Below are 16,250 nucleotides of genomic sequence, written 5' to 3'. Positions count from 1 at the left end.
AATAAATCATGTTCTTTCCTGTTTATATTGGAAATGGTATATTGGGCAGTGTATAAACCCTCGATTCAAATGAGAAAAAGTTACCCGATGCAAAAGTGAGGCTTTAAGTGAAGCTCACTCAGCATGCTCTGACCAGGAGGAGGCAATGGAAAGAGCTGACAAAGGTGTTGTTTATTGACACCTGGAGCCAAGAGAGGTGCGGGAACCAAAGGAGCAGGTTAGAGAGAAAGGAAAACTTGCTTAGAGATGGTACAGTCATCTCCAAGCAAGTCTTTGAGATGAATCTCAAAGAGATGAATCTTTGAATCTGAGAAGAATCTGAGAAGCTGTAAGTCTTTTGGCCTAACGCATGGAGACCTGTTAGAAAGGGTTTGGAATAAACATACTGAGAGGGATTTTTTCTGAGCCAGAAAAAAAAAAATCTCTAAAAGTTGGGCACAGTGGCACACATCTGTAGTCGGAGCTACTCTGGAGGTTGAGGTGAGAGAATCTCTTGAGCCCAGGAATTTGAGGCTGTAGTGTGCTATGACTGCACCTGTGAATAGCTATTGTGCTCCAGCCTGGACAACATAGCAAGATCCTGTTTCTAAAAAAAGTTTTTTAAATGTTCCTAAGGGCCAACATAGGGTGAGTTTTCCAGCCTAGAGGTGATTTATTTATCAAATATATTTTATATCAAAATATCATATGTAATACAGAAATATGTTACTTATAGGAAAATGATAGAAATTGGTCCTGTATTAAATTATGTTCTCTTAGGTCAAGTAACAAGGGTCCATTATTCACTCCTCTGTTCATTCATATGTTTATTCATTTTATTCGTCTCTGAATCTGAATATTTACTGAGCACTCACCATTGACAAAGTCCCATATCTATAAGAAGACACATAGTAAGTATACTCTCTAAAAGAATTTTTTTCTTTAAAGTGGTTTCTTTTTCTTCCCATATTCATATCCGTGGCACTCTGCTATCCACAAGGACGCTGGTTAATATTACTGCAGTAAATATTTATAGGTGAATAAAATGAATACACATATGAATAAATAAACAGAGGCATGAATAACGGACCCTTGTTATTTGACCTAGAAGAACATGATTTAATACAGGACCATGTGGGAGAGGGCTTCTAAGGCGCTGAGGCTCGCTTGGGGAGGAAACAGGCAAAGGTCTGTGGGAGGCCTGGTCACTCCTGACCTGATGGAATGGGAGTTGCATTCATTTCTTTTTGGTTCTGGATTTCTGAACCTGATGCTGATCTAAAACAAAAACCATGGCCAGGGTACAATGGCTCCATGCACTGGTGTTCATGCTGTCTCTATCCCAGAGCAGCCCTGAGGTTCTTAACTCACTCAGAGTAGAAGTCAGCTTGTCCCACCTCCTGCTGCTGTGGTACCAGGGCAGCATCTCCAGGGAAACACCTTCTGCTCATCTCCTAGTGTCTTTTCTGTAAGTGTGTGGCTTAAAAAACACTCAGTCATCTACTTCATTTAAATACCTTGGACACTGTGTGGCCTAAAAGTGCCATGTGTCTTCAGATCTTACTCAACCTCTTACTCCATGTGAGGCTTGGGGCTGTGGAATGGCTGTGAACCTGTTTCCTCACAGGTGGAAAGGAGATAATGCCACCTGCTTAGCAGGGTTCTTGTGAGAATTAAATGACAATGAAATGGAAGATTCTAATTAGAGCACCCTGCACATAGTAGGTACTCTATGGTATCTGAAGATTGGGTCTAAATTTCATAGAAAGACACTGAAATAATTTCATAGATTAAAACACTGTTGTAACTGATTTCAAGCTCTGAGATTAAAAATTTATCAAATTCTGTAGAGAATGGCATTTTTAAAGTTATACTTTACGTTCTGGGATACACGTGCAGAATGTCCAGGTTTGTTACATAGGTATACATGTGCCATGGTGGTTTGCTGCACCCATCAACCTGTCATCTACATTAGGTATTTCTCCTAATGCTTCCTTCCCTTTGCCCCCTACCCCAACAGGCCCCAGTGTGTGATGTTCCCCTCCCTGTGTCCATGTGTTCTCATTGTTCAACTCCCACTTATGAGTGAGAACATGTGGTGTTTGGTTTTCTGTTCCTGTGTTAGTTTGCTGAGAATAATGGTTTCCAGCTTCACCCATATCCCTGCAAAGGACCTGAATTCATCCTTTCTTATGGCTGCATAGTATTCCATCATGTATATGTGCCACATTTTCTTTATGTAGTCTATCACTGATGGGCATTTGGGTTGGTTCCAAGTCTTTGCTATTGTGAACAGTGCTGCAATAAACATACGTGTGCATGTGTCTTTATAGTAAAATGATTTATAATCCAATAAGCATATACCCAGTAATGGGATCGCTGGGTCAAATGGTATTTCTGGTTCTAGATCCTTGAGGGATCACCACACTGTCTTCCACAATGGTTGAACTAATTTACACTCCCACCAACAGTGTAAAAGCATTCCTATTTCTCCACATCCTCTCCAGCATTTGTTGTTTCCTGACTTTTTAATGATTGCCAGAGAATGGCTTTTTCTTTTTTTTTGGGATAGGGTCTCACTCCAGTCACCCAGGCTGAAGTGCACAGGCACAATCTTGGCTCACTGTAACCTCAACCTCCCAGGCTCAGGCAATCCTCCTACCTCAGCCTCCCCAGTAGCTGGGATGACAGGCAGATGCCACCATACCTGGCTCATTTTTGTATTTTTAGTAGAGATGGGGTTCCATTATGATGGCCAGGCTGGTCTCGAACTCCTGGACTCAAGCCATTTGCCTGGATTGGCTCCCAAAGTGCTGAGATTACAAGTGTGAGCCACTGCGCCCAGCCGAGAATGGCATTTTTATGTGTTTTAAGTTCAGTAACGTGTAAATGCTCAATAAATGCTTGCAATTATCACATGAAGCAATTTAAAATAATCAGAATTTGTATGTATGAGTCCCAAGTTACTTCGCAAAGTTTATGACTATTAAAAAATGAATTTTTAATGGATCCTTAAAAATAGACTTGTCGTCCTTTCTTTTCTTCCCTTATGAATGAAAACCACAGGGAAATAAGACTGAGTTTGGAGAAGAATAAGAGAGTATTACAAAGTGATAAAACCTAAACATGGTTCATTAGGAAAGAATGACTGAAATTCTAATCCTGTGCAGGTCCAGGATTATGAGGGAAGCAAAAAGAATGCCACTGACACTAGAATAGAATATTTCCTGCCGGGCACGGTGGCTCACACCTGTAATCCCAGCACTTTGGGAGGCGGAGGCAGTGGATCACTTGAGCCCAGGAGTTTGAGATCAGCCGGGGAAACATGGTGAAACCCCGTCTCCACCAAAACAAAAAACTACAAAAACAAAAACAAAAAAAACAGAAAAACAAACAACAACAACAAAAATAGCTGGGCGTGGTGGTGTGTGCGTGTAGTCCCAGCTACTCAGGAGGCTGAGGCAGGAGAATCGCTTGAGCCTGGGAGGCGGAGGTTGTAGTGAGCTGAGACTGCACCACGGCACTCCAGCCTGGGTGACGGAGAGAGACTCGTCTCAGAAAAAAAATTCCCAAAGCCACTTTCTAGCTACCTTACAAAGAAAGGTGCCGTATATAATATATTTCATGTAAATCCTGTGGATATGACTTTAACTGGAGGGAAAGAATCTCCGAGTTTTACATGCTAATAAGCCAGAGACTCCAGAGTAGCCCTACAGCGGACCACAGGAACACAGGGGACTCATTGGTGAAACTTCCAGTTGGAGAAATGCTGAGCCAAAGACAGAGGCTTTGGAAAACACTGTGGGAAAAATATACTCCATGGAAATGTGTGTCTTAAAACTTTTCCGTATGAAAAACTAAAAATATTTCTTCCTCCACAGCAGCGTTCTAATATATAAGTAGTTTAAGAACTACTAAGAAGGAAAGAACAACAGAGATTTTTGTCTTTGGTTCAAACTTAACATTGATAAACACTTTGACTTGCAACTCAGTCCTTGGGTTGCAAGAACGACTGACAACAAAAAATGCATCGGACATTTCTAATGAGGCACATTTCTTTTCCTTGAGATGGTACTTCCTATTTCCCTGTAGCTTTCCATCTGCTGAGGTTGAGCCATCCATACTTCTTGAGAAGGGCAGAACTCGATGGATAACAAAAAACCATTGTTCCATTTTGACATCAAAATAGATTTTGAAAGTTACAAGAAAAACAATAGGCATAAGTGTCTAGGTTTCAATTTCAAGGACCAGGTACCTGAAGGAGAAAACAGAAAAGTCTTTTCTTGGTTTCCCAAAGCTGGACACTCAATATCCAGAATCAATCTTTGGACTTTGAAGCCATAGAATTTTCCAGCATGCTCTTGGGTGAGACAGATGTTAGACATGGGGTTTCTCTCCACAGAGGGAAGTAGTAAAAATCCTGGACTGAGGGAATATTTTTTAGGAGAAATTTGGAGGGATGAGACTATGGTGAAATTGCTACTTGGGTTCCTTCTGAGGCACTGGTACGCCCCTACTCCCTTGTAACTCACGAGAAAGAGAAGAGATGAAAGAGATCATAGAAACCTCATAGATTTGAGGGGGCAAATGAAAATCAGAAAAGTCCCATGCTGCAATTTGGTATTTGGAAGTAGGTCACCGAGCCCGGAGCCAAAAGGAGGTAGTCACAGTAGAGTAACCAAGGGGCTGGCTGTGTTTAGGCCCCCCGCACCCACTGCCAGAGCCGGGAACGAGGGAGAATCACAAGTTCCCAAACGCTCCTGTGGCTGTGAGATGAGAAGGCCAAAGAACCTGACAACCCTGCAGCCAAGATGAGGAGGGCAGAGTCTGTGCAGAGACTGAGGCTAGAAGGCAGAGGAGATTTGCAATGAGGACAGAGGCTGACACGTCAAACACAAGGGGAAGTGCCATGCGGAAACGCCAGGGAGGGAGAGAGGCTTCATGCCTTGCAGTTGTGACAGCACATAAATTTTTTTTTTTTTTTTTGAGACAGTCTCTGTCGCCCAGGCTGGAGTGCAGTGGTGCCATCTCAGCTCACTGCAACCTCTGCCCCCTGGGTTCCAGCAATTCTCATGCTTCAGCCTCCCTAGTAGCTGGGATTACAGGCGTGAGCCACCACCCCTTGGGTAATTTTTGTATTTTTAGTAAAGATGGGGTTTCGCCATGTTGGCCAGGCTGGTCTCGAACTCCTGGGTTCAAGCGATCCACTGCCTCCACCTCACAAAGTGCTGGGATTACAGGCATGAGCCACCATGCCCAGCAGGAAATACTCTATTCTAGTGTCAGTGGCATTCTTTTTGCTTCCCTCATAATCCTGGACCTGCACAGGATTAGAATTTTAGTCATTCTTTCCTAATGAACCATGTTTAGGTTTTATCACTTTCTAATGCTCTCTTATTCTTCTCCAAACTCAAAGTCTTATTTCCCTGTGGTTTTCTTCTTCTCACAGGTTCCTCTTTCCCCAAAGGAACAAAGAAAGGATGGATGGGCGGGGTCCTTTGAGGCTGGATATGGTAAATGCTACAGAGATTGAGTGAACCTGGAAAAAATGTGGTTTGAAACAGGAAGTGACTCAGTTTCCTTGAATAGGTGAGTGAGGTCTAGGTACCTTCCTGCCAAGTAGAGCAAGTTGAATTCATATTTTATAAATAAAGGTGCTTTTCTGCACATGAATGGTACTGTGCATTTTAAAATCCTGCTATACATGAATACTTAGGGGATGATTGAACTGGAAAAGTAGAGAAAGGATAAGATTGGTGGGGTCAGTATAATGGAGCATATATTGTTTTCATATATATATATATATAATTTTATTTTTTTGAGATGGAGTCTCACTCTTGTCACCCAGGCTGGAGTGCAATGGCACGATCTCGGCTCACTGCAACCTCCGCCTCCCGGGTTCAAGTGATCCTCCTGCCTCAGCCTCCTGAGTAGCTGGGATTACAGGTACCTGCTATCACGCCCGGCTAATTTTTTTTTTTTTGTATTTTTAGTAGAGATGGGGTTTCACCATGTTGGCCAGGCTGGTCTTGAACTCCCGACCTCAGGTGATCCATCCACCTTGGCCTCCCAAAGTGCTGGGATTACAGGCATGAGCCACCATGCCCAGCCTTGTTTTTATACTTTTAATCTAAGAAATCCATTTGCACAGGCCCAACCCATGGATCTGTGAGTCTAGCATGTAGTATTTCTTGGTGAGAGAAACTAGGGATTTCAACTATGCACAAGTGGGGGATGTGGCAGGGGGAAAAAGAAAACCATTCTAAAACATTTAAAATTTACTGTTCGTGGTTACAAGTTTCCTTAGGAGACATAATATTTTTTTTTCTCTAGTCTACAAAAATAATTTGGACTAACCTCAAAAAAGCTGGGTTTAATGTTTCTCAGACTGTTTCCAAGCAGACTAAAATACCAACAAACTCATATCCACAGGGAGAGGTTTATGGTTCACCAAGTTTGCATGATTCATGCTGAAGAACCTACACGCCTGAGATGCATGGATGTGCCTTCTGAATGCAACGTGTGGAACACACACACCCAAGCAGTGGATTCTTTAGAAGGGCTGCCTGACGTGGAGGGCCACTGTGGAGAAAGTGGAGTCACTGAAAGGAAGACAGGAGAAAGAGGACAGGCAGCATTTCACATTCATTTTGGATCTGTATGGGAAAAGCATTCTGGTAGCAGCTTTGGAAATTTGAGTTGGATCAATGTCTGAGCCAACAGTTTCAGATGCTTATTCAAATCCTCTTCAAAGCAACAGCTCTCGAGCTTGAAAAGATGAGTTGTAAACATTAAAAAAAAAAATAGCGGGAAGGAGCCATCAGGATAGCTGGGCCAACCATGCTCAAACTATCAGAGTTGGAGAACTAATTTAATACAAATGAAAGAGCATTTTAAATGGTCCCTATGATTAAATATGTTATTATTATTTTTTGAGATGGAGTCTCGCTCTGTCGCCCAGGCTGGAGTGTAGTTGCGTGATCTCAGCTTGCTGCAACCTCCAGCTCCCAGGTTCAGGCTACTCTCCTGCCTCAGCCGCCCAAATAGCTGGGATCACAGGCATGCGCCACCACACCCAGCTAATTTTTGTATTTTTAGCAGAGACGGGTTTCGCCATGTTGGTCAGGCTGGTCTCGAACTCCTGACCTCAGGTGATCCTCCCACCTTGGCCTCCCAAAGTGCTGGGATTATAGGCGTGAGCCACCCTACCCAGCCTAAATATGTTAATTTTTATGAAAAGGCTTTGTAAATTCTAAAGTGGTATAGTGACATCTGTTACCATTGCCGTTGTCATTTTCACTTAGTCATCATGCCGCCAACAGCTACAGCAGCCCAGTGGTGATGTGTCACATACCTCACTGTTGTGGACCTCTGGCCATGAGGTCTAATTACAGATGGACATGGAACTGTCCTGAGATTTAGTTCTTTCTGTCAGAAAATAATCATAATGCTCATTTGAATCACAGAAATGGCTATAAGTAAACTAATAAATGGGAGTTGTCCTCATAATAGAAGATTTAAATTATTTCTTAACGTTTCCATTGTCATCTCAAATCATTACATGGGCATTGGATACAAATGATGCTAGCACCCTCCCTAGTCAGTAACGACACCATCATATTTAGGACATCAACAACCCGAGTAATGACTCTTTTTCACAATTTAGCCTTTCAGGCACTCACCCTAGGATGTTTTTTTGACTTGGCAATGTAATACATTGGGATTTAGAAGTTATCTAAAATTTTTCACCTTGTAGATAAGAAATCTGAGGAAATCAACATTTCCAGCTGGGTACTGTATCAGTTTTCTGTTTGTCCTCACAGCTAATTCCTTGAAAGATCTGTTTGTATTTCATGGTGTCTACTTTCCTACCTTTCATTCTTTCAACACACTTCACTCAGGTTCTGTCTCCGCCCCTTCCTGGAATGTTAACCAGGACCTCATCTTGTCCAATTCAAAAGATTATTCTCGGTCCTCATTTGTTTTGGACACTCTGTAGCATGGATAAAATGGATCACTCATTTCTTTTCTTCCTGAAATATCGTCCTCATCTGGAAACTCTTCTGGGCTTTCCATCTTACTGGGTACCCCTTTTCACCTTCGGCCTCTAATGCTAGAGTCCTTCAAGGCCGGTTCTTAGAACTTCTCTCTATTTACATTCACTGCCTTAAGAGATAGCAAATAGTCTCATGGCCTTAAACACAATTTCTCCTGTGGTGACTCTCAAGTTTATAGCTTGAGTCCAACATCTTTGCGATTTGTATTTCGAGCTGCCTACTTGACATTCCCATATGGAAATGTATAAACACACCTCAAACTTAACCTGGCCACAGATCTCTCGGTTCTCTTCCACCTCCCAAATTGCTCTCCCTTACTCTTCACCACGTCCATAAATACCACCTTTCATGCAGTTCTTAGACCAAAACTCAATAGTTATCCTCGATCCTTTTCTTTCCCTTACATCCTGAGTGCTAGCCATCAGCAAATCCCATCATTCATGTCTTGAAACCTCATCACTACTTTATTTTTCAATAGCTGTCTTTTATTACATTATTAAAATATCACAAATAGGTCTTAGGAATTATCTGACATCTTGTTTCTGTAGCTGTACAACTCTTAGATTTAACTCATCAGCCTGCTGAACTGTCCCTTTTTCAGAGACATAGATACCGTCCAAAATGTTCTGATATCCTGGTTTTTAGCTGTTGTGGTTTGCTGAGTCAAAGCAGCTGAATTTGAAACAAGTTCAATGTCATTTCCTTTAAGGATGAACTCATCTTTCTGGGCTTGGGATATTGAACAAGCAACACCTGGGCTCACCCGAACCCTGCAGATATATTTTTCGCTCAAGAAAGTTCTGACTTCTACAATAGAGCTATTCTCCTGCATAATGACATTGATGGGGAAGTGAGCACACAGAGACCTCATCTTGTCACAGAAGCCCAGTGTAACGCCCTTGATCATCTTCTGTGCATGACTACAGATAGCACGCATGGCAGCCAATTCCTATCTTCTCAGCATTTGTCAATCTGGAGCCTCTGCTTTTTCTTTCCAAGGAGCCCGAGTTCTATACTGACGTGACTGAAGTCCCTCTGCAGGGTCCTCTAGGGCCTTTCACAAGAACTGTGTCCCTTCAGAGTGATGTCGACATTTTCTGGAATGTGGACAGTCTGATCACTGAGAATAGCCTTCATTCTTGCAGCAGATGCAGCTCCCATCACTTCTTATTGCCTCCACTAACTACTTCCACCCCACAAGCCACCATGGTTTCTGGCCTGAACTACAGTAACCCTTCAAGGGGTCTTGCTGGCTTTCTCGCTACCTCCAGACTATTCTTCATGCAGCTGCAAAGTGTGCTATTTAAAAAATTAAATTAGATCACATAACTTCCTTGCTTGGAATTTTCTTGTGGCTTCTCATCATGCATTGAATAGACACCAAAGTCCTTACCCGGGCTTGCAAGTTTCCTGTTTATTTCTCCAATCTCATCTTCTACTGTATCCCCCTTCCCCATCATGCCCTATGTACTCCGACAGCCTCTCTCATCTCTTACTCTTAAGCTCCCACATGCCAAGCTTCTGTTCACTCACAGCTTAAAAACGTGATCTTTCCCCGTTAGAAATGTTCTTCCCCCAGATTTCTGCATGGTTTGCTCTTTCTATATAATTCAAGTCCCTGCCCATATTTTACTCCCCTGATCCTCCATCTAAATTAGATCCCTCAACTTTGCAGCCATTGTCTATCCCTCTACCCTGCCCTTGTTTTTTTTTTTTTTTGAGATGGAGTCTTGCTCTCTCGCCCAGGCTGGAGTGCAGTGGTGCAATCTCGGCTCACCGCAAGCTCCGCCTCCCAGGCTCATGCCATTCTCCTGCCTCAGCCTCCCAAGTAGCTGGGACTACAGGCGCCCACCACCAGGCCTGGCTAATTTTTTTGTATTTTTAGTAGAGACGGGGTTTCACCGTGTTAGCCAGGATGGTCTCGATCTCCTGACCTTGTGATCCGCCCACCTCAGCCTCCCGAAGTGCTGGGATTACAGACGTGAGCCGCTGCGCCCGGCCACCCTTTTCTTTTTAGTACTTAACAATATCCCACATTATATTGTTTTATACTTGTTTTCCTATTAACTGTCTCCCAGACTAAAATGTAAATTTCATGAGGGCAGAACCTTTGTCTTGTTCATTGTTCCATCCCCATGTGTGGAATAATGCTTAGCACAGTTGAGCACTAAGCAATGCACACTAGGCATTCTTTGAACATCTGTATAGTGTGTATTGAATGAATGTTTAAGGACTTGGAGCCAAACAGAACAGAAAGATGGGAATAGCACATTTTACTTTGAGATACTCCATATCTCGGTTGAATCCTGTTTTTATCTAAAATCACACAATTGTTTTTCTTCAGACTGTTCCCATATACAAATCATCACCATGTAATGAGCTTAAGAAGCACCAGAATGGAAAATAATAGTCAGCATAATGTAACAGTATTTGAAAAGTAATATTTGGGAATCCACAATTAGGATCTTATCTCAGTTTTGTTCTGGAAGATGTCAATAGCAATTTTACTGTATAGCACTGAGGAGCTTGCATCCACATCAGCTCATTTGAATAAACATCAATCATTACCCTAGGCATGAAATAAACCACGTTATCAAAAGGAAGTTAACTAAAAGGTATACTCATATATAATCATCTTAACTAAGTAAGGATGACTAAAACTTTGAACACACACAATGGAAGAGCACTGATATTTTGCCAAAAAAAGTTATCAGGAGATGAGGCTCCTGAGGTATAGATTAGCAGTGATTTCTTATAGGTTTTGTTACACATTTTCTCTAAATAACAAAGAAGGAAAGTTTGCAACCTTCTTCAAATTCTACAAGGACAATTACTAGAGGCTCTAAATACTCAAGGGAGATAATATTCTTATTTAAAAAAAGCTCTGAATTTGTTATCCTTAGATTTCTGACTTTTCTTTTAAAGTATTTGTATTATTGTATACTATTGCATACCTATTATATAGTATGTACTTGTTGCATAACCTATTACCTCAAAATTTATTGGCTTAGAACAACAATAAGCATTAACTGTCTCTTATGGTTTCTCTGAGGCAAGAATTTGGCAGTGGTCTAGCTGGGGGGTCTGGCTCTGTGTCTCTCATGAGTTTGCAGTCAGGATGTTGACCAAGGCCGCAGTCAGCTAAAGGCCTGACTATGGCTGAAGGATCCATTGCCAAGGTGGTTCGGTCACACGGCTGGCAAGTTGGTGCTGGTCATCACTGGGAGGCCCCAATTCCTATCCGCATGGGCCTCTACACATGATGAGTGAGCATCCTATCAAAATGGAAGTTGACAGAGAGGGTGCAAGTAGGAAGCCACTGTGCATTTTTTTAACCCAGCCTTGGAAGTGACACACTGTCACCCCCACTATACCCTGTGAGTTACACAGACCAACTCTGAGTCCATATGGGAGGAGACTACAGAAAAAGCATGAATACCAGGAGACAAGATTCATGGGGCCATCTTGAATGCTGGCTAGGGCGGAGTTGGTATGGGTTCATTCTTCTCAAATCCCTCCCAACTCAGAAGCAAGGGAAGAGGAGGAGAGGGTCGGGGGAGAGAGAGAGACAAAGGGGTGGGTTTGGGGGGTCAGGAAGCAGGGGAAGGAGGGAGGGAAGAAGAAGGTTAGTGACAGAAATGTTGAGGTATCTAAACTTGGGGCCAAAATGGGTTCTCAAATGTTAAAAGAACTAAAAGCCTATATACCTCCCTACTTTCTCCTTGTACTTAAATGGCATGTAAGGTGGGGATTAGTTTATTGATATTAAGAGGGGAGAGTCTTCTCTAGCATTTGCTGTTTGTGAGTAGTCAGGTGGTTGCTATATTTCCTCCAAGGATAAGCAATGAGAGTTTTCATAATGTCAACTGAGATATGTCAAAATCCTTTCTCTTGCTTGTTCGCTTTGCCATTGTCCCATAAATGTACCCTTAATATAGTTTAGCTTTTTTTCACCCCATGTAAAAGCTTTGGTCACAAGTCTAGGCTGCCTCCTCTTTCTTCTCCTCCTCTTGTTTCTCTTCTCTCTTACTCTTTTCACTCTCTAAATTTCTCCTCAAAGTTATTTTGTAATTATTTATACTATAAGTTTTAAAAGATTTTAGGTACTGGAAATAATAATCAATATACATTGGGAATTTAAGTAAGTTTTGTGGTCACTAAAAAGTAGCTTCAAGTTATGGGGGTCACCAGTAGATATAAATGGCAAAAAAAAAATTACTACCATATTTTCAAAGTATATAGATGCCAATGATATCATATGTATGGAATAGTTATCAGGATCATTTGAAAGTGTGTAAATGTTCTCTGTGGAAACAGAATAAAAAACGTAAAAAGGAAACACAATGCCACCTAATCTCAGAACACAGAACTGTACAACAGACTTTTAAAAAGGTACAAATCTAGAATCATCTTAGTACCCGCACTCTTGCATAAACACCTTGGCCAAGATAACCATCTCTATTCTATGGAAAAGCAACATCTGCCTTTTATCAAGAAAGTTATGGGAACTGATTAGATGACTGCAAGGAATGAACATAACTCTAGCATGGTATTTAAGAAATAGACTTTTTGGTTTGTTTTGTTTTTTAGGCGGGGTCTCCCTCAGGCTGGACTGCAGTGGCGTGATCTCTGCTCACTGCAACCTCAGCCTCCTGGGCTCAAGTGATCCTCCCACCTCAGTCTCCTGAGCAGCTGGGACTACAGGCGCATGCCGCCAAGCCCAGCTAATTTTTGGATTTTTTTGTAGAGACAGAGTTGCGCCATGTTGCTCAGGCTGGTCTTGAATTCCTGTGCTCAAGCAATCCACCCGCCTCGGCCTCCCGAAGTGCTATGATTACAGCCGTGAGCACCCAGCCTACAAGAAACTGACTTTTAAGTTTGAGCCTGATCTTGTGAATTCCTACATTTGGCAAGGGGGACTGAGTGTTCGACAGAGCCCGGATCTGTTATAACATCCCAGCTCTGACTCACTCCAAGCAGCCTTTCATGTTCTGTGTAATCCTCAGAACAGTGTTTAGGACAATCTTATTTCATCTCCCTTGGTTTTGTGAAAATGACCAGCCTTCCCATGCTACTGATTAACATGGAATTCCTTATGTCTTGTCCCTCTACCCACTCTTTTTCTAGTATTCTAACCACTAAAATCACAACCAAAGATGGAGACTATTTATAAATAACTACAGGAATGATCCAGTGTTTATTTAGTCTACATTTGCTAGCAGGTTACTGTCCTACCGAATGAACATGATACATGTGCATGCTAACCTCCTGGAGATGAGGTTAAACTGTGGAGTTCGTGCCCTGGTGTGAACTGTGTTAAGAAATGTTAATACTTCCAAGTTGATATTAAGAATAGCTTGATATTTATTCAGTAATGACTCTATTAAGGAAAGTGAGATTTAGCGACATTAAGTTTCTTGCTCCAGGTCACACAGCCATTAATTGGAGATGTCAGGCATGGATCTCAGGGCTATCTGATTGCAAAGCTGCTATGACAGGCTATTGCTCTCCCAGTGTGGAAATCTACACTGGATAGATTTTAGTGTGTCCCAATACCTAAAATTAATTGCTTTTATAATTCATCAAACCTTATGTTAGCATATATTATACTGCCTGAGAGGCTTCAAAAATATAATATGTGGACTGGGCACGGTGGCTTACACCTGTAATCCCAGCACTTTGGGAGGCTGAGGCGGGCAGATCACCTGAGGTTGGGCGTTTGAGACCAGCCTGAGCAACATGGAGAAACCCTGTCTCTACTAAAAATACAAAATTAGCCAGGCATGGTGGCACATGCCTATAATCCCAGCTACTCGGGAGGCTGAGGCAGGAGAATCGCTTGAACCTGGGAGGTGGAGGTTGCGGTGAGCCAAGATTGTGCCATTACACTCCAGCCTGGGCAACAATAGCAAAACTCCATCTCAAAAAAAAAAAAAAAAATACACACACAGACACACACACACACACATATATAAAATATGTGATCTCATGAATGTAACATCTATTTGCTGAGTTTCTGTTACCTTCAGTTACCATCCAGACAGAGAGACAAATCATCTATCCAAATAATGGTAAAGTAAACCGGAAGTACAATAATAAATGGGCACTAAAATGGAGAACACTTCCAGTTAGAAGTATTAGGAAAGTCTTTCTGGAGAAGATATTTGAGAAGGGCCTTAAGGCATAACTAGGGGATGGGGACAGGAGGCCACAGAAATAGTGTTTCTGTCAAACCCAGCTGAGTAGAATAACTTTTTTCTTCTAAACTCACTGAATTTTTCTTGCAGTTGGAAGAAAAATCTATCTTTGATTTCAACTTGCTAACTAAGACTGTAGTCAGTGACTTTTTTTCAAAAGTGCTTCATGTACAAAGAAAAAAGCATACTAAATAGTGGTCAATTTTGTTAAAATATATATATATAATTTCTGCAACATGGTGAACATATCCTAAACCACAAGTCAAACCTTTGTAGAATCCCCTGGCCTTCAGTGTAGACAGAACCTGTGACTTGTTTTTAACCAACAGAATATAAAGGTGATAGGAAAATGTGGTACATACACACCATGAGATACTATGCAGCCATAAAAAAGAACAAAATTTTAACCTTTGCAGCAACATGGATATGGCTGGAGGCCATTATCCTAAGCAAATTAATACAGGCACAGAAAACTAAGTACCACATGTTCTCGCTTATAAGTGGAAACTGGCCAGGCGTGTTGGTTCACGCCTGTAATCCCAGCACTTTGGGAGGGTGAGGTGGGTGAATCACTTGAGGTCAGGAGTTTGAGACCAGCCTGGCCAACATGGTGAAACGCCATCTCTACAAAAATACAAAAATTAGCTGGGTGTGGTGGCAGGTGCCTGTAATCCCAGCTACTCAGGAGGCTGAGGCAGGGAGAATTGCTTGAACCTGGAAGGTGGAGGTTGCAGTGAGCAGAGATATTGCCACTGCACTCCAGCCTGGGTGACAGAGCGAGACTCCAACTTGAAAAAAAAAAAAGTGGAAACTAAGCACTGGGTACACATGGACATAAAAGTGACAACAACAGACGCTGGGGTCTATGAGAGGAGAGGGGAGGGAGGGAGGGGGCAAGGGCTGAAAAACTACCTATTGGGGTACTATGCTTACTACCTGGGTGACAGAATCATTTGTACCCCAAACCTCAGCATCACACAATACCCCCATGTAACAAATCTGCACGTGTACCTCCTGAACCTAAAATAAAGGTTGAAATTATCATTATTACTGTTATTGAGATGGAGTTTCAGTCTTGTTGCCCAGGCTGGAGTGAAATGGCTTGATCTCGGCTCACTGCAACCTCTGCCTCTCGGGTTCAAGTGATTCTCCTGCCTTAGCCTTCTGAGTATCTGGGATTACAGGTGCCCATGATGCCCAGCTAATTTTTGTAGTTTTAGTAGAGATGGGGTTTTGCCATGTTGGCCAGGCTAGTCTCGAACTTCTGGCCTTAGGTGATCCAACTGCCTCGGCCTCCCAAAGTGTTGAGATTACAGGCGTGAGCCACTGCTCTTGACCAATTTTTTTTTTTTTTAAAAGGTGATAGGAAGTCACTCACTCAATTAGTTACATTATGTAGTGTGTCAGGCCGTTCTTGTGTTTCTATAAAGGACTACCTGAGACTGGGTAATTTATAAAGAAAACAGGTTTATTCATCTCATGTTTCTGCAGGATGTACAGGCATGGCACCAGCATCTGCTCAGCTTCTGAGGAGACCTCAGGAAGCTTTTACTCAAGGTGGAAGGTGAAGCAGGAGCAGGCAGGTCACATGGTGAGAGCAGGAGCAAGAGAGAGAGAGTGGCAGGGAAGTGCCACACACTTTTAATGAGAACTCACTGACTATTGCCAGGACAGCACTAAGCCATAAGGGATCTGCCCTCCTGCCCCAAGCACCTCTCACCAGGCCCCACCTCCAACACTGGGGATTACATTTCAACATGAGATTTGGCAGGGACATATATCCAAACTCTGTCACAGGGTAAAGGTGATGGAAGGTCACTCCCATGATTATGTTATATGACATATATGACACCATCTTAGCAGACTAGAGAGAGACTCCTGCTGGCCTTGAAAGCCTTGAAGAAGCAGCAAATTGCCACACTGTGAACTGCCTCTGGAGAGGGCCACATGGCAGATAACTGGAGTGGCCTCTAGGAACTGAGGGCAGCCTCCATTAAATGGCCAATAAGAGACCAAG

At 42.5% G+C, this 16,250-nt stretch overlaps 1 protein-coding gene and 1 pseudogene across 16 annotated transcripts in view; both read right to left on the bottom strand.

Moving 5' to 3' along the window:
• PALLD (palladin, cytoskeletal associated protein) overlaps positions 1-16,250 on the bottom strand; it is a 435,321-nt gene that overhangs the window by 163,305 nt on the left and 255,766 nt on the right. The gene's annotated exons all lie outside the window — the stretch shown is intronic.
• LOC134809818 (large ribosomal subunit protein uL6-like) lies at positions 8,480-9,294 on the bottom strand (annotated as a pseudogene).

This window comes from Pan troglodytes, chromosome 3 (genome assembly GCF_028858775.2).
Source record: "Pan troglodytes isolate AG18354 chromosome 3, NHGRI_mPanTro3-v2.0_pri, whole genome shotgun sequence".
In the NCBI taxonomy this organism is placed as follows: Eukaryota; Metazoa; Chordata; class Mammalia; order Primates; family Hominidae; genus Pan; species Pan troglodytes.
Note: the sequence above shows the minus strand (reverse complement) of the source record. Positions and strands in the feature narration are given on the sequence as shown.